The sequence below is a fragment of the Rhinatrema bivittatum genome, chromosome 6 (assembly GCF_901001135.1).
Source record: "Rhinatrema bivittatum chromosome 6, aRhiBiv1.1, whole genome shotgun sequence".
Classification (NCBI taxonomy): Eukaryota; Metazoa; Chordata; class Amphibia; order Gymnophiona; family Rhinatrematidae; genus Rhinatrema; species Rhinatrema bivittatum.
Window position 1 is genome coordinate 216,656,343 of NC_042620.1, and position 24,046 is coordinate 216,680,388.

The following is a 24,046-nucleotide window of genomic DNA, read 5'->3' on the forward strand; positions in this document are numbered from 1 at the left end:
CCCGGGATGCGCGTATGTACTGGGGCTTTAAAAAATGGGTGGTCCGGGGGCGGCCCCGCCCCACCCCGCCCCCAGCCAGGGCCGGGGCGGGGGCGGGGCGGGGCAGGGTGGGGGCGTTCCTGAGTCCTCCGGCACAGGGGCCGTGCCGGAGGTTCGCCCACCGGCAGCTAGCCAGCGCGCACAAGTTACGCCTACCTCAGGCAGGCATAACTTTTGAAACAAAGGTAGGGGAGGATTTAGTTAGGGTGGGCGGTAGATTAGATAGGGGAAGGGAGGGGAAGGTGGGGGGACCAAGAAAAAAGTTCCCTCCAAGGCTGCTCCGAATTTGGAGCAGCCTTGGTGGGAACGGGGAAAGCCATCGGGGCTCCCCTCGGGCTCGGCGCACGCAAGGTGCACATGTGTGCACCCCCTTGTGCACGCCGACCCTGGATTTTATAACATGCGTGCGGCAGTGAGCGCATGTTATAAAATCAGGTGTACATTTATGTGAGCCGGGTAGCGCGCACAAATGTACCCCGCGTGCGTAATATTTAAAATCGGCCCCATAATGTTGCACATGAAGTGGACCCTTGGCCTGGTATGGCCCTCTGGTTGGACCCAGAGGGCGCCTGCCACCAGGAGGTGGAGTACAGGAGGAGATGGTCTCAGGTGGGCCTCGCAGGGTCTCAGCAGAGATAGTCCGGAGAAGTGCCCACTACCAAAAGGGTGCACAGTCGATGTCCATGGAGGTAGGCCGGAGGTCACGGGAGGCCATCAGGAAGAGTCCAATGAAAAGCAAAGGTTGGTACCAAGAGATCAGTCCAGAATAGTTAGCCAAGGCAAGTTCAGGTTCCAGAAGGCAATCAGCGTAGTCAGGTCACAGGCATAGGTCCAGGCAGGTGGATGGAACAGAAGTCCCAGGAAGTGGTCAACCAGGACATGAGATCCAGAGCAAACACTGAACCAGGAGCAGTAGAACGACACAATTCCAAGGCGAAGACTGAATGTCCACGGAGCCCTTTTGTAGGGCTTCAAGAGGCAACTCCCAAGGAAGAGTCCAGGAGGGCCACACCTGGCTGGCCCTTTAAATGAAAAGAGAATCCGTGGGCCCACCCCTTAGGAGGCAATGGGCAGGACCCTGGACAGCGGCCATGCTGCCGCTGTGAGGAGAGCATGGGAAGCTGGAGAAGGGCCTCAGGGCAGGTCCCGATGTCGGCATCAGCGTCAGCCGCATAGAAGAGGTCCGGGGGCAGCACCGCCGAACAAGTCCCGGCTTCAGCGGCCTCCAGGCTGTGTTGGAGAGGGCCGGCATGGCTCCTGCCATGCCGGCAAGATGGCGACCAGGCCATGGGGATATGCGGCGTTGGCGGCTGCAGGCTGGCCGTGGGAGTGGCGAAGATAGTGGCCTCTGGGCCACGAGGGAAGTCAGGCTGCAGCCTTGCCGGGTCGTGGGGCAGCGGCGGTGGAGGTAAGAGGCAGCTCGTGGCTCCAGTCATGGGCTGCATAGCAACACATAAGAACATAAGAAGTTGCCATACTGGGTCAGACCAAGGGTCCATCAAGTCCAGCATCCTTTTTCCAACAGTGACCAATCCAGGCTACAAATACCTGGCAAGTTCCCAAACACTAAGTACATTCAATGCTACTAATGCCAGTAATAGCAGTGGCAATTCCCTAAGTAAACTTGATTAATAGCAGTTAATGGACTTCTCCTCCAAGAACTTATTCAAACCTTTTTTAAATCCAGCTACACAACTGCACTAACAACATCCTCTGGCAACAAATCCTTCAGCATTTCCTCATAAGTCTTCTGATACTAACCCTACACCATATTGGTCTCCATTCTTTACCCATCTTCATCCTGTTTCTATCCTTTTTGAGGTACAGTCTCTAGAACTGAACACAGTACTCCAGGTGAGGCCTCATCAAGGAACTGTGCAAGGGCATTATCACCTTATTTTTCTTACTGGTTATTACTCTCTTTATGCAGTCCAGCATTCTTCTGAATTTAGCTATAGCCTTGTCACATTGTTTCGCCGTCTTCAGTTCGCTAGACATTATCACCCCAAGGTACCTCTCTTGGTCCATACACATCAGTCTTTCACCACCCCCCCCCCCCCCCCCCCCATCACATACAGCTCTTTTGGGTTACCACATCCCAGATGTCTGACTGCACTTCTTGGCATTGAATCCCGGTTGGCAAATCTTCAACTACTCTTCAAGCTTTCTTAAATCACTTTTCTTTCTCTCTGCTCCTTTAGGCATGACCACTCTGTTGCAGATCTTATTATCATCTGCATATAGACAAATGTTACCTTCTTTCCCTTCTGCAGTGTTGCTCACAAAGATATTGAACAGAACTGGTCTCAACACTGACCCTGAGGCACTCCACTTATCATATTCATTGTGGCAATCTTGAAAATCCAACTGGTTAGGTGTGTCTCCAGGAGAGGGTTGAGAAACATTGCTACAGGGCAACCAGTATCTCACAGTATATGGAAAAATATCATACACACACACACACACACACACACACACTCTGAGTATGCGTGTGCTGTGTTGATTCTTTTTGCATGCACATAATCTGTGAGACAGAGAAGAAAGAGACAAGGCTCAAGTTTGTGTTTACTGCAATTTGTCTCTGGAATTAATAGTAGCTGAAGATTACAATACTGCACTGTGTGTAGAAAGTGAGACAGAGAGATACTTTCAATAGGGTGACCAACTGCTGGGTTTGGGATGGGACAGACCAATTTCACTGGTAAACAAATTTCTGGGAACATTTTGTTTCCTCCACAACCTTCGGTGAAACAAGTAGATTTTAACAAGCTGAACACAAGAATGAATTTATTATGTCTGTATCACATACCATTTGCAAGAAAACTGCGATATACATTAAGCATTGTTATGTGTCTGTAGCGGCATAAGCTATAATGGCAATGTTTGCACCAGAAAACAAAACTAAAAATGTTTTGCTGCAGATTTTCTTTTGTAATCACTGTCCGACGCTTCACGGATGAGAGTCCAACAATAGTCACCCAGCATGGAGGGGTTCCACTTGCCTTGATACTGTTTCTCCATTTTGACAATGTCTAGATGAAACCTTTCACCATGTTCATCACTCACAGTGCCAAGGTTGTCTGGGAAGAAGTCCAAGTGGGAATGAAGAAAATGTATCTTCAATGAAATGTTGCACTTCATCAATTTGTATGCCTGAAGCAGATTTTCAACCTGTTCGACATAGTCTGCTGCCTTATAGTTGCCAAGAAAGTTACAAACGGCATTCTTAAAGGCTGTCCACACAACACGTTCTGTACCTTGCAGAAGACCATCAAAGTGGCTGTCCTGGAATGCAGGATTTGGTGAGAGAGGTAAAGGTGGTGGTGCCACTTGGCACTTGATCAAATTTAAACTAATAACTGGAAGGGGGACAATAAGTAAATCTGCAGCTCTAACACTAAATTTTCAAAAGGGAAACTTTGATAAAATGAGGAAAATAGTTGGAAAAAAACTGAAAGGTACAGCTGCAAAGGTTAAAAGAGTTCAACAGGCTTGGACATTGTTTAAAAATACAATCCTAGAGGTGCGGTCCATATGTATTCCACGCATTAAGAAAGGTGGAAGGAAGGCAAAACGATTACCGTCATGGTTAAAAGATGAGGTGAAAGAGGCTATTTTAGCCAAGAAAACATCCTTCAAAAATTGGAAGAAGGATCCATCTGAAGAAAATAGGATAAAACATAAGCATTGTCAAGTTAAATGTAAAACATTGGTAAGACAGGCGAAGAGAGTATTTGAAATGAAGTTGGCCATAGAGGCAAAAACTCATAATAAAAACTTTTTTAAATATATCCAAAGCAAGACACTTGTGAGGGAGTCGGTTGGACCATTAGATGACCGAGGAGTTAAAGGGGCTCTTAGGGAAGATAAGGCCATTGCAGAAAGACTAAATTAATTCTTTGCCTCCGTGTTTACTAATGAGGATGTTGGGGAGATACAAGTTCCAGAGATGGTTTTCAGGGGTGATTAGTCAGATGAACTGAACAAAATCACTGTGAACCTGGAAGATGTAGTAGGCCAGATTGACAAACTAAAGAGTAGCAAATCACCTGGACCGGATGGTATGCATCCTAGGGTACTGAAGGAACTCAAAAATGACATTTCTGATCTATTAGTTAAAATTTATAACCTATCATTAAAATTATTCATTGTAACTGAAGACTGGAGGGTGGCCAATGTAACCCCAATATTTAAAAAAGGCTCCAGGGGCGATCCGGGTAACTATAGACCAGTGAGCCTGACTTCAGTGCCGGGAAAAATAGTGGAAACTATTCTCAAGATCAAAATTGTAGAGCATTTAGAAAGACATGATTTAATGGAACACAGTCAACATGGATTTACCCAAGGGAAGTCTTGCCTAACAAACCTGCTTCATTTTTTTGAAAGGGTTAATAAACATGTGGATAAAGGTGAACTGGTAGATGTAGTGTATTTGGATTTTTAGAAGGCTTTTGACAAAGTCCCTCATGTGAGGCTTCTACGAAAACTAAAAAGTCATGGGATAGGAGGCAATGTCCTTTCGTGAATTACAAACTGGTTAAAAGACAGGAAACAGAGAGTAGGATTAAATGGTCAATTTTCTCAGTGGAAAAGGGTAAACAGTGGAGTGCCTCAGTGATCTGTACTTGGACCTGTGCTTTTCAATATATATATATTGTGATGCAGTGCAGCACTGCCGCGGTCAGGAACAGGCAAGACACCATAAGGCAGCAAGTAATACTAAGACCAGACAGCAGGGGGTGCAGTGGAGGTTAAGAAAAACTACAAGTCCCAGGTTCTTAGAACCACTACCTGACCCATGGGGAGAGCCTGGAGGCGAGCAGGTGGCAGACGCAGGGGCTAATGAGTCAGACACAGGTGCTCCTATGGAGCTAGAGGAAGAGGGCATGCCTACATGGTGGGACTGGCCAGAAAAAGACAGGGCCAGTGAGCAAGAGGAGGAGGAAATAGAGGTAGGTTCCGGAAGAGAGGAATCTTCCAGCTCTCCCATGGATACAGGCTAGACAGAAAAGGGGAACGTATACCCCGTACCCTAAAGGAAGACAGGGGGAAGTACTCGGGAAGGCAGGGGTGTTTGCTGTGTAACCAGAGAGGTTTGGGACTTAAAAAGTACCTTTGCTCCAGCACGTGTGTTAGGGAGTAGGAGTGCTGGAGGGCGGGGGCAGGGTCATTTGTTCAGCCTCGGAGGTAAAGAGTGTAAATGTACCGATTCAGCTGTTTTGCTTTATAAAATGCTTTGAGGAATCTCTCTCTCTCTCTGTGTCATCTTTGGGGTTTGGGGACTGCTTCTCCCCCAACTCCATACAAGGAGAACTCCCAACAAGCCCAGCTGAACCAGGGCCTGTGGAGACAGGAACCCAGGGAGCTCTGGGCCACTGAAGGACTCCAGGGATATCTATGCTCTGTGAAAGACCTGTTCCAGAGACAGAGGAGCGTCAACCAGGTAGCAGCCCGAGCGGTGAGCCTTCACAATATATATAAATGATCTGAAAAGGAATACGATGAGTGAGGTTATCAAATTTGCGGATGATACAAAATTATTCAGAGTAGTTAAATCACAAGCAGACTGTCATACATTACAGGGGGACCTTGCAAGACTGGAAGACTGGGCATTCAAATGGCAGATGAAATTTAATGTGGACAAGTGCAAGGTGTTGCATAGAGATGTGAATCGGAACCAGTATAGGTTCAGATTCTGGTTCCAATTCACATCGTGAAATTTTTATCTTGCAGTCCGATCGGGTTTTTTTTATCGGCTGTGCCCGAGCCAATAACCAAAAAATACAGCCGACTCTTTAAAATGAGTTTGTTAATATCCCCCGACCCTCCGGACCCCACCCTCCGGACCCCCCCGCCCCAAATTTTTAAATACCTGGTGGTCCAGCGGGGGTCCCGGGAGCATTCTCCTGCACTCGGGCCGTTGGCTGCCAGTAAACAAAATGGCGCCGATGGCCCTTTGCCCTTAGCATTTGACAGGGTATCCGTGCCATTGGCCGGTCCCTGTCACATGGTAGGAGCAATGGACGGGGCCGACCAATGGCACCGATAGCCCCTGTCACATGTTAAGAGCAAAGGGCCATCGGCGCCATTTTGATTAGTGGCAGCCGACAGCCCGAGCACGGGAGAATGCTCCCGGGACCCCCGCTGGACCACCAGGTATTTAAAAAAATTTTTGGGGGGGGCCGGAGGGTGGGGGGATACTAACAAACCCATTTTAAAGGGTCAGGTTGTGTTTTTAGGTTGTGTCCTTTCTTCCCGCCCCCCCCCCCCCATAATGATAAGAAAACCCACTAAATTAATCATGGGATTTCCTATCACTATCGGGGACCTCCCGATATCTGACGATATTGAAAATATCGGATGATATTTTCAATCGTCAGATAACGATTCACATCCCTAGTGTTGCATATAGGGAAAAATAACCCTTGCTGTAGTTACACGATGTTAGGTTCCATATTAGGAACTACCACCCAGGAAAAAGATCTAGGCATCATAGTGGATAATACTTTGAAATCGTCAGCTCAGTGTGCTGCAGCAGTGAAAAAAGCAAAGAATGTTAGGAATTATTAGGAAAGGAATGGTTAATAGAACGGAAAATGTCATAATGCCTCTGTATCGCTCCATGGTGAGACCGTACCTTGAATACCGTGAACAATTCTGGTCACCACATCTCAAAAAAGATATAGTTGCGATGGAGAAGGTACAGAGAAGGGCAACCAAAATGATAAAGGGGATGGAACAGCTCTCCTATGAGGAAAGGCTGAAGAGGTTAGGGCTGTTCAGCTTGGAGCAGAGACAGCTGAGGGGGGATATGATACAGGTCTTTAAGATCATGAGAGGTCTTGAACGAGTAGATGTGACTCAATTATTTACACTTTTGAATAATAGAAGGACCAGGGGGCATTCCATGAAGTTAGCAAGTAGCACATTTAAGACTAATCGGAGAAAATTATTTTTCACTCAATGCATAATAAAGCTCTGGAATTTGTTGCCAGAGGATGTGGTTAGTGCAGTTAGTATAGCTGGGTTCAAAAAAGGTTTGGATAAGTTCTTGGAGGAGAAGTCCATTAACGGCTATTAATCTGGCATGATCAGGCAGAGTTTCTTGGTGTATTTTTTTAAAATGATAGTCTCTGTTACATGTTACGTTGCTTATGGCTGTCAAAAATATGACATGAATTTTAAAAATCATAAAAACTACTGTCCAGCAAGAAAATATATGTACGTGAGATTATGTTTTAAAATTTCACAATTATTGTAACACAAAATCGTCCGTTTCTCAAAAACCTTATGTGATGTACAAATTTCGAAGTAATATCTGTGATCAGCATCAAACAATCTATTTGGAACACCAAAAGCCTGAAGGAAACAAAAACTTTGTTTACCAGTGTTTTTAAGGAAAACAATTTTTATTGAGTGTAAAACAATGAATTTGGTAAACATGAATTACACCAGAACAGTAAGACATAAAACAGAATACTGATAGTGACAGTAATCAACATCAAACAAAAAGAAACACTCATTTCAGTGTACCTTGTGTATCCTCAGTCACACGGGATTGCAAACGACAAAGTCCATCCACCTTAAAACCTAGTGTTTAAGGGTACTCGGGATGCCGCACTCTGATACATCCCCGATACCAGTTTACTTCTTGACATCAGTAGGATGAGACCCGTTAAGAACCTCCAGTGGTGAGGCACACCTTGCCATCCATTTCCCCCCCTGTTTATCCCCTCCTTCCACACACCCCCCCCTTATACCACAGGTCTCAGCAATAAGGTTTGCTAATAAAAAAGAAAAACACCTGTATGTGTGGTCAAGCCAATCAAAAGCACCAGAACCCATATCTAGTCCATTTACGCAGTTGACGTTCCTTGATCAGTCATTGAGGATCAAACTCCGAGCATGGTGCGGCAAAGCTTGAAGATACACGTCCCAAGTTCCCAAGAAAACCCGGCGATGGGAAGGTGAAAGTTTAGAAGTGAGAAATTGTTACAGAGGTAACCGGACACTATAATGTCTGGTTAAGGCTGCATGGAGTCTTACGTCTCCCTAAATGTGGGCAATGTGCTCCCCATGATAAAAAGTGAGGCAGGAGCCACAACCTACCTAATCAATCAGCTTCCAAAATGCTGGGATTAAAAGGCATAGTGATGAGATTGAGAGTGAGAGTGACAATGGAAAGCCTTTGAATTGGGCATGCTGGGAAACTAATTTGATTGGGACAGTAGGTGCACACTGGCTGCCGCTTTTCAGCATGTCGAGAGCCAGCAGCAGGAAATGGTGGAACACTGTGGTCTAGAACTCCACTGAGGTGACAGGGAGAGCCAGGCACTTATCAATGTTAACTCAGTGTAGCGGTGCACAGTAATTATAAGGATGTGAGGAAACTGTGTCTCACTGGTAAAACATAGGGTAAAAGACCTTGGAAGCTGCTGCATTTGAGGTGTTAATTTACTAAATTTGAGAACAGCATGAGGAAACTTAAAACATTAATTTGCTCAATTTCTGACTCTCATTTTCTTTCTTTTGCAATTCTTCTATGCTTCATTCTATTTTGATCTACTGTATTTTTGCCATTTTATGTTTTTTGGCTTAAAAGGTATGCATCTTTATGATCACACCCTGTTTTTTGTACGAGTGAGAGTGAGATCATGAACAAGTGTGTGAGTGAGAGAGCATGCATGTGTATGAGAGAAGGGGTACATATATGTATGAGAGAGAGCATGTGTGTGTGTGAGAGTGAAAGAGAACATGCAGGTAAAAGAGAGAGCGTGGATGTGAGTGTCTGAGAGAGAAAAAGCAGCATGTATGTGTATAAGAGAGAGAGAGAGATCATGTGTGTGTGTGTGTGTGTGCGTGTGTCTGAGAGAGACAGCATGTGTGTTTGTTTAAGTGGGAAAGAAAGAGCATATAGTTGTGTGAGAGAGAGCATGACCATGTACATTTATGTATGTGAGAGAGAGGAGAAAGTTTATACACCTTTTCCCCACTAATCCATAACAATCTCAGAAAGATTGGAAATAAAAAGTTCGCAGCTACGGAGATCATGGGATTTTTTTTAAAAATCCTCATTTGTTTTAAATATTAGGTGTTATTTGATGTGTCTGCTGTTCGAAACATTTTATTGGTGCTTGGGAAATGTTTAAAAATGTTTGAGGTTTTAATTATTAGATGTATTCAACTCATAAGCAATTTTGAAATATTTATTTTTTTATATTATTATGGGTTTACTTATCTTGATGATTTATATTTCTTGATTTTATTGTTTGTTGTTTTATGAGGGATGGTGATGTTTCTGTTTTTCCATTGATGCACTGCATAGAGAATCTGGCTTGTTGTGGTATCCAGTTCAATTTTTGTCTACATGTTTCTGATGTTGCAAGAGTAAACCCTTAGTCCGAGATGAGGTTGGCACTACCTGCAGGAAGGCGCCTTGCAGGTTCTTGTCATCAGTTGGTAGAGCTGGCCGGTATGGAGATCCAGCAGGACCTTTACCAATACCAGCCCTCATTCCCCACAGGTTGAGTCCTTGGGTACTGGGGCCAGCTGGACTTACGAGCAGGTCTCCGGTGAAGAACAACTGCATGAAAGGCACTGGCGAGAGCAGAGTGAGAGTCCCAAGGGTCAGGACAGGCAGCGGTCCAGAGAGTCCAAAGGCATACCAGGAGTCAGGGCAAGCACAATCTAATGAAGTCCAGAAACATACCAGGAGTCAGAACAGGTGGCAATCCAATGAAGTCCAGAAACGTACCAGGAGTCAGTGCAGGCAGCAATCCAACAAGTCCAGAAATAATCCAAGCCAAGGGCAGAGAAGCAATCTAGAAGGAGACGGTGTCAGGCAACCAGCTACTCACAAGGAGTTTGACCTGTTGCTGATGCAAAGCACTGCAGGCATGAACAGGCTTAAGTGGGCAGAAGGGCTGATCTGATCAGAACAAGCCGCGGGAACTTTCCCTCCATGGCCCCTTTAAGATCAGAGGAGAGGCACGCGGGCGCACCTAGGGAGTCGCTGGTGGGGTTGAGTGTTGATGACATGAGCAACAGCTCTGGGCTGCGAGGAGTTCGTCGATGGCAGCGGCTCCCTGTCGCTGCATGGGATGTCGGGGCTGAACCGGGGACATGCTGGGTAAGTGCGACTGGCTGCGGAGCACTGCAGCTGGCGCGCGCAACATCTATTTGCCCTTTATGATCTTTTTATTCTGTATTTGGTGAGGGTCCCTCAGTGTTCTGCTTGTGTGGTCGAGGTGAGGTATTCTGCTAGCCTGTAGTTTCTGTGTAGGGATCTATAGCAACCTAGCATATTCTATTTTCTTAATAGGAGATGTACTGGTGTTTTAAGGCCTGATGTAATGTTTGCAGTGTTGCCTTTTCATAGGTAGGGTTGTTAATGTTTGAGTGCTGGCAGTGCTGTTTTGATATGGGAAATTTTGCTATATTGTAATTGTAATGTAATTGTATATTGATCCCAAAAACTGTAAAGTGCATGATGTTGACTGGAATATAACCCCGATGACATTAGAACAGTTATACATTTTTATATTTTCTTCACATTTTCTAGTGTCCTTGAGTTTTTACATGAGTTATTTTCTTTGAATTTTTCCTGTTTTGCTCTACCTGGAGTATTCTATCCCTGGAATAATGATATCACATTTTCATATAAACTTCTGGGATAGAGAGAGTCCATTATCCCAACTACCATGTTAACTCCATTTGATTGTATGCCATTGCATATTTTGTATGATCATTGCATATTTTGTAAACCGTTATGATGGCTCTACCGAATAACGGTATATAAAACTCTACAAATAAATAAATAAATAAATATAGAAGGAAAATCATACTGGTTAATGTGCTTGAAATTTACACACGGTATTAGAGATGTGAATCGTGTCCTCGATCGTCTTAACGATCGATTTCGGCTGGGAGGGGGAGGGAATCGTATTGTTGCCGTTTGGGTGTTTAAAGTATCGTGAAAATCGTTAAAATCGTGAGCCGGCACACTAAAACACCCTAAAACCCACCCCGACCCTTTAAATTAAATCCTCCACCCTCCCGAACCCCCCCAAAATGCCTTAAATTACCTGGGGGTCCAGCGGGGGTCCGGAATGGCCTCCTGAAATCGAATCGTGTTGTCTTCAGCCGGCACCATTTTACGCCGCCATTTTGCAAAATGGCGGCGCAAAATGGCGCCGGCCATAGACCAACACGATTCGACTGCAGGAGGTCGTTCCGGACCCCCGCTGGGCTTTTGGCAAGTTTTGTGGGGGTCAGGAGGCCCCCCCAAGCTGGCCAAAAGTCCCTGGGGGTCCAGTGGGGGTCCGGGAGCGATCTGCTGCCGCGAATTGCAATTCGCGGCAGCAGATCGCTCCTGGACCCCCAGGGACTTTTGACCAGCTTGGGGGGGGGCTCCTGACCCCCACAAGACTTGCCAAAAGTCCATCGGGGGTCCGGAACGACCTCCTGCAGTCGATCTCCTGCCGGCGCCATTTTCCGTACGGAAAAACGATTCGCGGCAGGAGATCGCTCCCGGACCCCCGCTGGACCCCCAGGGACTTTTGGCCAGCTTGGGGGGGCCTCCTGACCCCCACAAGACTTGCCAAAAGTCCAGCGGGGGTCCAGAACGACCTCCTGCAGTCGAATCGTGTTGGTCTATGGCCGGCGCCATTTTGCGCCGCCATTTTGCAAAATGGCGGCGCAAAATGGTGCCGGCTGAAGACAACACGATTCGATTTCAGGAGGCCATTCCGGACCCCCGCTGGACCCCCAGGTAATTTAAGGCATTTTGGGGGGGTTCGGGAGGGTGGGGGATTTAATTTAAAGGGTCAGGGGTGGGTTTTAGGGTGTTTTAGTGTGCCGGTTTTCCCGTCCTCCCCCTTCCCCTCCCCCTTCCCCCGATTTACGATTTTTTGATGATAAATCGGGGGAATTGTTATTGTATCATGGCCCTAACGATTTTTGACGATTTAAAATATATCGGACGATATTTTAAATCGTCAAAAAACGATTCACATCCCTACACGGTATCCATATCCAAATCAAAGAAGAAGAAGGTTACTGACCCCTGAAGCATAACTGACACTTTGGAGTATAATTTTTGCTAAAATTATGAAATTTCTCAAGATATATAAAATAAATCTTCTACAGACCATGTGATCTGATTAGCAGGTGAGACATGCGGCTGACTCGCTCCTGGTACCTCCTCTGAAAATGACCTGTTTTTTACCTTTTTCATCAGCCCAGATTATTGGCACATGCTCCGATGGCTTCCCAGAAGTGCATCGCAGAGTTTCTTCTCCAGAGAAGTGTGGAGATAGCCAGAAAACTGCAGCGAGAAAAAAAAATGCTGGGTAAGCTGCAGGAGAGCAAGATGGCTGACAGCCCACTGAGCCTACGCCAGGCCTCAAATAATAGCATGCTGGTGGAGGAAGTGATTCGGGCCATAGTGCAGGCCCTTGATGGGCGCTTTCAAAATATATCCCAGCAGATAGCATCAGGAAACAAGACGCTAACAAAATTAAGAGGCAGGTGAAAGGCACCAAAAAAAGAATAGCAGAGGTAGACTTGAAGATGCAGAGAAAGGAGAGAGAAACAAGATGGCTGCTTGAGAGGATGCTGCTCAAGTTGCTCTGATTCCTAAGCCTCCTTATTTTTGATTATAAAGTGCCAGAAACTAAGTATGCCACACAAAAGGAAGGGGAGAATCTGAATTTTTCCCCCAGATTCGGACGTCCCTTCAGGGCAATGATTAATACCTGAGTTTGCGACTCAAGTCCCGGAAACAAGGGCTTTGAGTCCCATTGGCGAGCCAGGGAGAGGAGCCCTGTTCTTGCCCGGGGAGTTGACTCTGAGCCCACCAGATCCTAGAGCATAGCTGTGAGCTTCTCCCCTGCATGGCGCTGACAATGCTGAGTCGCCGGTGGCTGACATCATCGGGCAGAATCAGTTGGGAGGATTTGCTGGCGTTAGTTCAGTTGGAGAGGCGGCCCCTTCTCAGGCTGGAGCTCCAGAGGAGAGAGGTTTGAGTGGAAGGGCCAGTTCCTCGAGATTATCGGAGGAGAACAGAAATGTTGCTGAATTGGGGGCCTGCCATTTTCAACCCCAGGAGATTATAAAACCGGCGGTAGTCATCTTGAAAACCCTATGGGATTGAATTGCAGGTATTGCACTCACATCTAATGAACAGGCCCAATGCTTAGAGACTGTAACAAAAAGGATTGATGTAATTGAACAAGATCACCGTCAGATACTTCAAGAGCAAGCTCATTCTATACAAATGATTACTATTGATATTAAAAATTTGCAAGATATGAATGCTATCTTTATGCAGGAATGGACTTCCTCATTAAGAAGACTGGAGTCAGTTGAGAATTATCTGAGGCATCTTAATCTGAGACTTCTTAATTTCCCCAAAGTAATGGGTGAGCTGCCTTTAATAACTTTTAAGAGATATGTCCAAGAGAATTTGAAAATATCATTGGAAGATGTTCCTGCAGTGAAGAAAATACTCCTTTTATCGCAGAGAAACAGCACTACTTCAACATTACCTAATAGTGAAAGGGTAGATATTTTAAATCTATCTGATTACCTTGAAAACTCTAATATAGAGGTTACTGAAAGAGCTGTTCTCTTCATTACTTTTTTCTCTGAGGATGAGATAAGTATAATTATTTATTTATTTAGAGCTTTTCTATACCGGCATTCATGATACAATCATATCATGCCGGTTACAAGGTAACAGGGGGTGCAATAACCTTGTACATTTAACAAGTGCAGAGGAAACAAAAAACAAAAAAGTTACAATATAACAAGGTTGCTGGAACTGGGGGAGGAAGGAGACAAGAATAAATGTATCTTTACAGAAGTAAATTATTTACATTGTGCAGTAAGGTCTCTTAATTGATATTAGTGACTCAGACTCGGGAAAGGCTTGTTTATTATTATAAATTATTATTATAATTATGAAGAGTTACTTTAAGAATTTAAATGCTTCGAATCTCGGAGGTCTGGTTCGTATATATCCAGACCTCTTGAGATCTACGCAGCAACGTAGAAAGAATTTCTTAGCAATGCACTCTGAAACACTAGCACTAGGGGCTAGTTTTTTATTAGATTACCCCTGTAAATGCATAATCAAGCTGTCTGGGACTACTTGTATTTTCTTTAGCTCTGAGCAGTTATGGGCCTTCTTGGATGGTCGAGTGCAATAATTTTCAATTATAGAAAGAAAGGATCTATTAGAAAATTGGGTGTATCTTGCAGCATTGCTTGTATTATTGATTTCTGATATGTTTTCAATTTTCTTTCTTTCTCTCTCCCTATTTCCTATGAATACAAGAGATATATTGTTTTTCTTATTGTTTAATGATTATATCGTATTAGACATTTCTTTATGTTATTCTCTTAAGTTTCAATGCAAAGTTGTTCTTTGTAAATTTAATTAAAGCTTGATAAAAAAAAAAAAAAGAATCTGAGATGCAGGCCCTACAGCAACAACAGGGGATGTTGGAAAAACAGCTTGCAGTATTAAAATCTAAAGTAGATGACCTGGAAAACAGGTCCCGGAGGAATAACCTGCGGTTTGTGGGTTTCCCTGAATCTCTCCCAGATAGGGAAATACATACCTTGCTGGAATGATGGCTGTTAGGGGAACTGGGCTTGGAAATCTTCAGGGGTTATGCCATATTGAACATGTTCATCATCTGTGAGCCTGCACTTTGGGATCCACTAAGCCACGAGTTGTGATCGCAAGATTTTTTTTTTTTTAATACTTTATAGATTTTTTCCAATAAATCACCTAAATCATGATTTACAGAGACACAAAAAAACAATGGTTTGATAATAGAGAAATAATTACATAAAAATTATTTAAAGTAAAATTAACAAATACCATTTACCATTTCAAAGCAACCTTGAGATAGATGCATGATATCTATAAATTAGGGAGAAATAATACGAGAAACACTCTTAATATACAAACTGATACATAACCTGCATTATCCTTGATTTATTTTAATCTTTAGACACTGGGGATGAAGTTCTTAATTTCCGTTGTTCTAAAATTCTTTTTAGATGGTCAGGTATGAAAAATATGAAAACTTCATACTTGCTTTTTAATTAAACATTTACAAGGGAATCTCAATATGAAGGAAAAAGCTAGATCAATCACTTCTTGGCGGAAGCCCAGAAAGGATTTCCGCCTTTCCTGAGTAGATGCTGCTAAGTCTGGGAACACTTTAATCACTTTTCCCAGGTGATTTATGGGGTATTTGCTGAAATACTTCTTCACAACCAAACTAATATCATTTAAAGATGAAAACATTACCAGCAAGGTGCCCCTTTCAATCACCTGGGCTGAAGAATCCTCTAAAAAGTTTGTTAAATCTCCCTGAAACATTTCATCTGATCTTTGCAACATTACATTCTTAGACTTAGGCAAAAAATAACAATTGGTTACGACTGGAGACTTTTCTAATTTGAAACCAAGGTTTTCAATAACAAACTTTTTCAAGGAAATTAAAGGACCTTCTCCAATTATCCTGGGGAAGTTTAAAAATCTTAAATTAAAATGCTTGGCATTATTTTCAAGAATTTCAATTCTACATGCTGTATTATCTCTGTCCTTAACCACTGCTACATGGAAATCCTGATGTTTCTTCTCACTTAGTTCAAGTACCTTAATTCTCTCTATCGAATCTTTAATTTGTTTTTGAGTCTGAAAATGTTCCTTTTGATTCCCAATACTTAACGCATCCACTTTAGACTCTAACCCTTTAATATTATTTAACATTCCAGCCATTATCTCCCATAAATTGTCTAAAGTGACCACAGCAGGACGGATAATCGGGATAGGGGGTGTCCTGTTGGTCAGCTGATTCTCTTTAAAAGGAGACAGTGGTTCTATTCCTCCTTCTGCTCCTTGGACACCCTCTGCTGGCTGTAAATCCAAGCCTTTATTGCGGGTCTCAAAAATTCCCGCTTCCGGGCTGGATAAGATGGATACAACAGAAGCTTCTCCTATATTCCCATCTCCATTTGTCTATGCTGGTGGCAGTCCTGTATTAGGACTGAAGGAGGCCTCCTCTGCAGGCATAGTCAGTCCTCCCTGACTGACTAGCACATCAGGCTCTTCGGTACCTTCCTTATTAAATGCAGGTGAGGTCATGAATCGGGTGATTTCTGATTGTATAGGTGAAGGCAATGGGAGGGAGGGAAAGACCCTCACCTTCCCTTTCCTTTTAGGAGGCATGTTTCAAATCAGCAATCCAATACAAGGAAATCACTCCTCTTCTCCTCTGACTGTATTAGCCAAAACAATCATGCAATGATGGCCCGTGGGAAATCGGGGAAGGAGAAAGGAAATTGTACCTTACAAAACTGTACGTCAAGTCCAAAGGTTCCGGGCGAGGTCCAGGTGAGATCCAGGCGAAGCCAGGCAAAGCCTGACATGCCACGCGCCCCTTAGGCGCACGCGGCTTGGGCGGCGTGCCGGCGTCTGCTGCGCACCACTCACAGCCCAATTTTGTAGGGCTTCCTGTTTCTTTCCCAGGTCCGCCCCCTGATGTCAGTTGTGTATCAGCTGTGCAAAATCACCCTCGGGCTGGCAGGCACCGCTCGCCCCGGAGTTACTCAGCTGATGGCAGCTAGTTCGTGTCTCCTGACCTTCTTTCCCACACTCTCAGGGTGAGAGCCGCTCACAGCCCGATTTTGTAGGGCTTCCTGTTTCTTTCCCGGGTCTGCCCCCTGACGTCAGCGGTGTCTCAGCTGTGCAAAATCGCCATTGGGCTGGCAGGCACTGCTCGCCCTGGAGTTACTCAGCTGATGGCAGCTTGTTCGTGTCTCCTGAACTTCTTTCCCACACTCTCCCGCAAGATTTTTTAACTTTACCCATAAGCTGGCTATCCTGCAGTCATACAGGAAAAAATCATTGCTGATACATAAGGGAGGCTAAATCTTAATCTTTCAAGAATACTCCATGGTAGTTTCCCAGAAATGGAGGGAATTCTTACCGATCTGTACAGATCTTCACAATCGCCAGATGAGATTCAATCTACAATATCCAGCGAGATCATGAACTTTCCTAGCATCTCTGTCTGTGAAGTCACATACCTTTCCCACAAAGAGTATTATGTGCTTAATGGCTTCATATAGTTCTCTGACTTGGGCATCTGTAGCTTTATTGCTCACATGCTGCACTTTTTATTGTAGCATTGCTGCAGGTTTGTCTTTGTTTCTAATGCCAGTATCACATCATTCATGTTAAAATGTCCCTTTGTTGGAGATAAGAGATCTGCAGGTCTTTGTAGACCTGGAAGAGTGTATGTGTGTGTGTGTGTGTGTGTCGGGGGGGGGGGGGGGCACAGGTATGGATCTGCTATGTGGTTTCTGATCTTCCTTTTCTTTTTGGATGACTGTTGGAGCAGGTGAAGAAATTGGGGAGGGTAAGGGAAGGGAGGATGGGAGGTACAAGGGAGGGGAGGAGGAAGGGATTGGAATCTTGTTGCTATTATAAATGAAACGTCCCTCACAAGAGATAGAGGTTTGAGCATGCTACCATGTAAGTGAACTGCAGCAGAGAAAAAAAAGGACAATGCAACTATGTAACTAGAGCCACTAGCCAGGAAATTGAAAAGATGGCCAGATCCCTTAATGTGAAGGTACTTAAATGGCCATTGAATAGATCACAGATTCAGGTCGGGGATTTGCATGTCACAGCCCCCTGAACTTCTGCTGGTAATTTTGTAGGAAAAAAAAATCAGAGGATTCAAACTCCTAAATTACAGAACTCTGACTGGGAAAGGGATTTATAAGAGAAATGTACTGGAAAACAGTCCTAGGAAGCAGATTTTCATTCTGACTAACAAGGATATTAAGATAAGTGAATACCAAGTTCCCAGACAACAAGGGGATTTGCTAGGCAGGACGGTGGAGCGTACACATGTTCTCTCTCCATGGTCCTGTCTGGGTTTTGGCCTTTTGGCTGAGAGAAAGTGACCCATACAGGGTCAGACAACAGATAAGGCAAAATCTAGGCTGAGAGAATGTGACTTATCCAGGTTGGGTAACAGCACATGACTGGCTATGAGCTTAGCAGAGCAAAAATCACTGAAAGCTGAGAACACCCCCCCCCCCCTCTCCCAGGCCAGCTCTGCCCACCAGCCTAGTTGCATCTGTTCACATGGGATAAAAGGATGAGGATAATAATAATGCTTGAGTAAGCAAAAATGCAAGAGGGCCCTTCTATTCTATAGGGTGGTATACTGTGAGGGCCAACAACTCCAAATTGCCAAATATGAAATGTTCTTTCTACCTTGTAGAAATGTATATAGTTGTATAGACTGAGGGGCAGATTTTAAAAAGTTGCGCGAGCGCGTACTTTTGTTCGCGCAGCAGGAGCGAACAAAAGTACGCCTGATTTTATAAGATACGTGCGTAGCCGCACGTATCTTATAAAATCTGGGGTCGGCGTGCGCAAGGCTGTGCAAAATCGGCAGCCTGCGCATGCCGAGCCGTGCAGCCTGCCTCCGTTCCCTCCGAGGCTGCTCCGATTTCGGAGCGGCCTCGGAGGGAACTTTCCTTCGCCCTCCATGCACCTTCCCCTCCCTTCCCCTACCTAACCCACCCCCCGGCCCTATCTAAACCCCCCCCTTAACTTTGCGCGCGTCGGCCGGGTGCCCTGCTCCGTGGTCCGGTCCCGGGGGCTGTTCCGGAGGCCGCGGCCATGCCCCCGGAACGCCCCCGGGCCGAAACCACGCCCACATCACCGCCCCCGAAACGCCGCACCCCACCCCCTAAATGGCGCGTCATCTCGACACGCCCCCCGACACGCCCCCGACAGGAAGCCCCGGGACTTACGCGCGTCCCGGGGCTTTACGCGCGACGGCGGCCTATGCAAAATAGGCGCGCCGGCGCGTGAGGGCCCTGCGCGCATAAATCCAGAAGGATTTACGTGCGCGGGCCTTTGAAAATCCGCCCCTGAGTCTACTAACCATGAGTAGATAAGTGTGCTGCTTGACATCCTATTAGAAATATACATAGTCATGAAGAAATATATATGCTTGTATAATCTAATAAACCTGTATATATTTGTACATACTGCCAGCCTTGTTCACAGTCCCATTTGTTTTCCTGGGTGAAGGGAGGGAAATCCCATCCACTAACACCTTCTTCCCCAGGTGGAGGCACCAGGTGCCAAGAACATGAGGACCGACGGAGTCTGTCCTGCGGGGGTGAGGTCCGGTCAGGTTGGTCCCGGACCCAGGAATGCCCCATGCAGTAAGCAGTCAAGGGGCCATTACGTAATGGATCTTTGCTGGTAAGAACTATGGGAACTTAGGTTTTTGTGGTGGTCTAGGACTGTTTTAAAAGTTGCTGATTCTCTAGGCTTGGGGGGCATCAGTGAGGATTTTACTGAAGGGTGGTTCAATGGGAAGAATTATCCTTTCTTTTGGATTAAATATGGTTGACAATTTGAGGGTACTCTCATAGAATATAGCGAGCTTAGGATCCCCTGTGAAACATGCTAAAATGTTAACCTCCCTTCATGAACACAGAACTCAGATTGTGTGTCTGCAGGAGACACATTTGAATGACCAAGAACACAATAAATTTCTTAGAGACTGGATAGGTCAGATCTATTATTCCTCAGCAGTTAACAGGATAGGAGGAGTTGCCATCCTAGTAAGAAAAGGGTTAGCTTTTGAGCATGACTCCACTTATAGAGATAATGCAGGCCGATATGTATTTATCATGGGGAAATTATTTGGCCAGGCAGTTATTGTGTGCACAGTGTTTATGCCCCAGTGTCAACTCACATGAGTTCTTTAAAGAAATAATGCAAGCCTTGAAACTCATGCCTCTGGGGCTATGTTATTAGCAGGAGATTTTAACTACTTAGTAGACCCCTCCATAGATCATAGAACTCAGGTGTCCATTCCTAAATTAGGGCGTAACAAGAGTATTCCATTTTTGTGTAAACATTTAAATTTACTGGATGTGTGAAGAGTTATTCATCCAGAGGAAAAGGATTTCACAGACATGTCACAAGCACATGAGTTTATGTCTCAGATTGATTATATTTTGGTTTCCGCTTCAGGCTTTTGTCAAGTTCATAAGGCAGAAATAGGGCCTACAGAGTTTCCAGATCATTGAATGCTTTGGGTGGATTTCAAGTGGAGGGACTCAGGGGTATGTTAGCATAGATGGAAATTTCCTACTCTTCTTTCAGGTGATGGTGACTTTCAGGCATATCTTAAGAACAAATGAAAGGAATATGGGGATCATAACTCTCATCATAAGTCAAACCCTCTTCTATTCTGGGAAGCAGGGAAGGATGTGATCTGTGGGGAAATTACAGCCAATGTGATTTATAAAAATAGATTACTTAACTGACAGATAGTTGAATAAGATTGAGAATTTCAAAAAATTAAAGCTCATATTATTGAATTTTCATCTGCAGCTAATAAGCGGCTTTATAGAGAGTCCCTATGTAATTTAAATTATCTCCATCAAATACAATGTTGAGTCTATTATACACCATACATAAGCTCTATCGCTTTGGAAACAAAGCTGATAAATTATTGGCTAAGCTGGTAAAACTCAAATGAGGGCGTAATTATATCAAGGCTCTGAAGGACACTTGTGGGGAATGTAAGTCTTCTGCTGAGGACATATGCAGGATTTTTAGGTTGTTTTATAAGCAAATTTATTGTAAAGATGTAGAGGTGGAGGCCAAGGAGGCAGATGATCTTTTTTTAAGAAGTTAACTTTGCCAAAGGTGATGGATCAATAACTGTCCTGTTAAACAGACCATTTACCATTTCAGAAGCTCTGGAAGGAATTAAGTTTAGTCCATTATATAAGACCCCAGGCCCTGAAGGACTTAATGCAGATTTTTAGAAGGTCCTAATTGGGGAGCTAGGAGTAACCCTCCAAGAATTTTTTTCAGCAGCTTTACAACAAGGTGCATTTCCCTGGGATGCCAAAAGGGTGGACATTACGGTTTTCCCGAAAGGGGGGAAGGACCCACTGCAGTCAGCCTCATATAGGCCTATATCTCTTTTGAACTTTGTTTTGAAATTTTTTGCCAAAATCCTTGCCACCCGGTTGAATTTGGTACTCCCAACCTTAATTTCTCAGAACCAAGTCGGTTTTGTGAAAGGAAGAATGGTGAGTAAGTATGTTGTAAGACTGTGGACAGTGATGGCTCAATGTAAATTCTCTAACACTCAAGTGTTGATGGTTGGTTTTGATGCCGAAAAGGCATTTGACCGGGTGACATGGCGATATTTGTTTTCGGTATTGCATCGATATGGATTTGAGGGTGATTTTATCCACAAAATTCCCCTATTGTACCAGGAACCTTGCTCTATTATTCTGGCAAATGGGTGTATGTCCTGAGAATTTGAACTCCAAAGAGGCACCAGGCAAGTTTGTCCCCTATCCCCACTTTTATATATTCTCTCCCTTGATCCCCTTTTGTGGAAAATAGCGGACTTCTTGGCAATTCAAGGCTTTGAGATGGAAAGGGAATTGTTTAAGATAGTGGCCTTTGCTGATGATGTCTTAACTTTTTGAAAGATCCTGTGCAATCCCTGAAGAAAGTTATGGCACTTCAGACCCAATTTGGCATCTTTTCTGGCCTCAAAATTAATCTTGATAAGTCAGAGGCATTGCATGTTCTTGGGACTCTGAAAGCTTGCTGGCCGGGGTCATTTTCTTTATGCTGGGTTGAAATTGAAATGAAATATCTGTGGATTAAAATCCTGGTTGATACAATAAATCTTTACAATAGTACTGTACTTCCCCTGTTGCTAAAGACCAAATGGAAATTGGTGGAATGGCAGTCATTACCCCTTTCCATTAGTGGTGGCATTCATTTATTTAAAATGATGGAGCTGCCAAGATGGCTTTATGTACTACAAATTCTACCAGTTTGGATTAATAGGAAGCACTGGATAGAATTAGACAAGGTTATCTGCAAATTTTTACGGAGCAATAAAAGGGCTAGGCTAGCCTTAAACAAACTGCAGCTATCCTGGAAAGATGGTGGGATGGACTTCCCCAATTTGCAACAATATAATCTAGTTTGTTTATTGAGACATGTCCAGGACTGGCTGATGAATCCAAGAAGTTTTCCCTTCTCAGTTTCACGTGGGAAATTTGTTACATGTTCAAGGTAACTCCTTACTGGATCATATCCGATCAAATCCTGTTATTATGGCATGTAGACAGGCCTGGAAGATGCTTTGTAGCAAGCTGCAGGTGTCTTGGGAGGTTTCCCCTTTCCTATCCATTGTGAGCCATCCGAGGTTTTTGCCGGGAGTGGGGAATACAGTATTTTCAATCTGGGCTGAAAAGGGACTGGCCTCCGTGCATCAGTTTATCCAAGCAGATTTGGAGGTTGTTTACTGGTTTAGTGACCTTCAGTTGGAGTTTGCCCTTTTCCACCAGGAGTTCTATGCCTATCTACAAGTTAGACATTTCATTGAATACGACCTATTTAAAAGATTCAAATACATTGATACTTGTTGGTTGGATGGGTTTTTCTCAGTGCCACTGGGGAAGAAGATGCCTCTTTTTATCAAAAAAATATCAAGGGTATAAAAGTGCCTGATGATGTAAAGGCATTGGTTACTTGCTGGAACCAGGAGTGAGACCTTCCTATCTCTCAAAAAATGATAAAAGCTTGTTTTGTCATCTTAACAATGTGTCTGAAAATGTGTTACTTACAGAGTCTCAATTTAATTTTTTTCGCCATATGTTTGTATCTACCACTTGGGCTTTCAAAGCTAAGTTAGCCTGCATGGATCTCTGTATGAAATGTGACACCGCTCCAAGAACTCTCTGTAACTGGTTCTGGGATTGTACATTGCTACGCAAGTTCTGGAAGGCAGTGCTTGGTTTTCTAAGCAATTTGCTTCATATCATCATACCAGAATCCTCTTGTCTGTGCCTATTTGAACACATGGAGGAGGAGATTGCCATTTCCACTACAAAATCCCAGAGGATGTTTTTACAGAAAGCCTTTCTGCTGGTCAAAAAATCAATCTTGGAATATTGGTCTGTTACTGAAAGTCCCTCTCTTACATTTTGGAGGTTAAAACTATATAAGATGGCAGTCTATGAACACATTATGGTTCACAGGACATCACCGCGGAAATGTGCCCTCTTTTTGGATATCTGGCAAGCTCACCTAACGTCCCTCAATGGCAAAGCATGAAATATCTTATTGGCCCTATGGTGATAGTAGTAATCGCTGTCTTCCCTGGAATTTATTGCCTACTTCATTCACTTCTTTTGAACTTTGAGACTTTCATGGCTCATTATTTATATGTTTACTGCATAGTTTTCCGGTTTCTGATTAGTTTCTGCTAGAACTTGGGGCAGGGACAAAAGGATGGGAGGACAAGGAGAAGCTGTTTCTGTATTGTGTTCTCATTTCCAATTTTGTAAGTTGTAATTTTACTGGAATATGAAAAATAAAGGTTTAAAAAAAAAAAGAAATCTTCTAATCTCTTTTCCTTCCATCCTTACCACATACATACACGCAAACACACACTTTAATTGCTTTGTGGTCCTGGTTACAAGGACTCAAAATCAAATTAGCTTATGTTAATTATGCTAGACATGGTGTTCCACTTCTAATTCACTCTTTACTCCACTGTTATGTATCAGCTGGGAATACCTGTAATCACTATTATTGCTTCATTTTCTATGCAAATATTTTTAAACTCAAAAAGGGACTCAAACAGGGGGGTGAGATGATTACTCACACCTAGATACTGCTGGAATGCTAAGTGCTTCTTTTGCAGCAGTAATGCCTTAATAAAGGGGTTTCCAACCTTATTGGGAGTGTGGACCCCTCTTTAATCTCCAAATATTTTGCAGACTATCCACATGCACCTCTTTAATTTTTACATGCAGTAAAAGCCTTATGGAAAACGGATTAATGTAATAACGAATAATAACATGCACTCCAGAATCTTTTGTAATGTATAAAACTTAA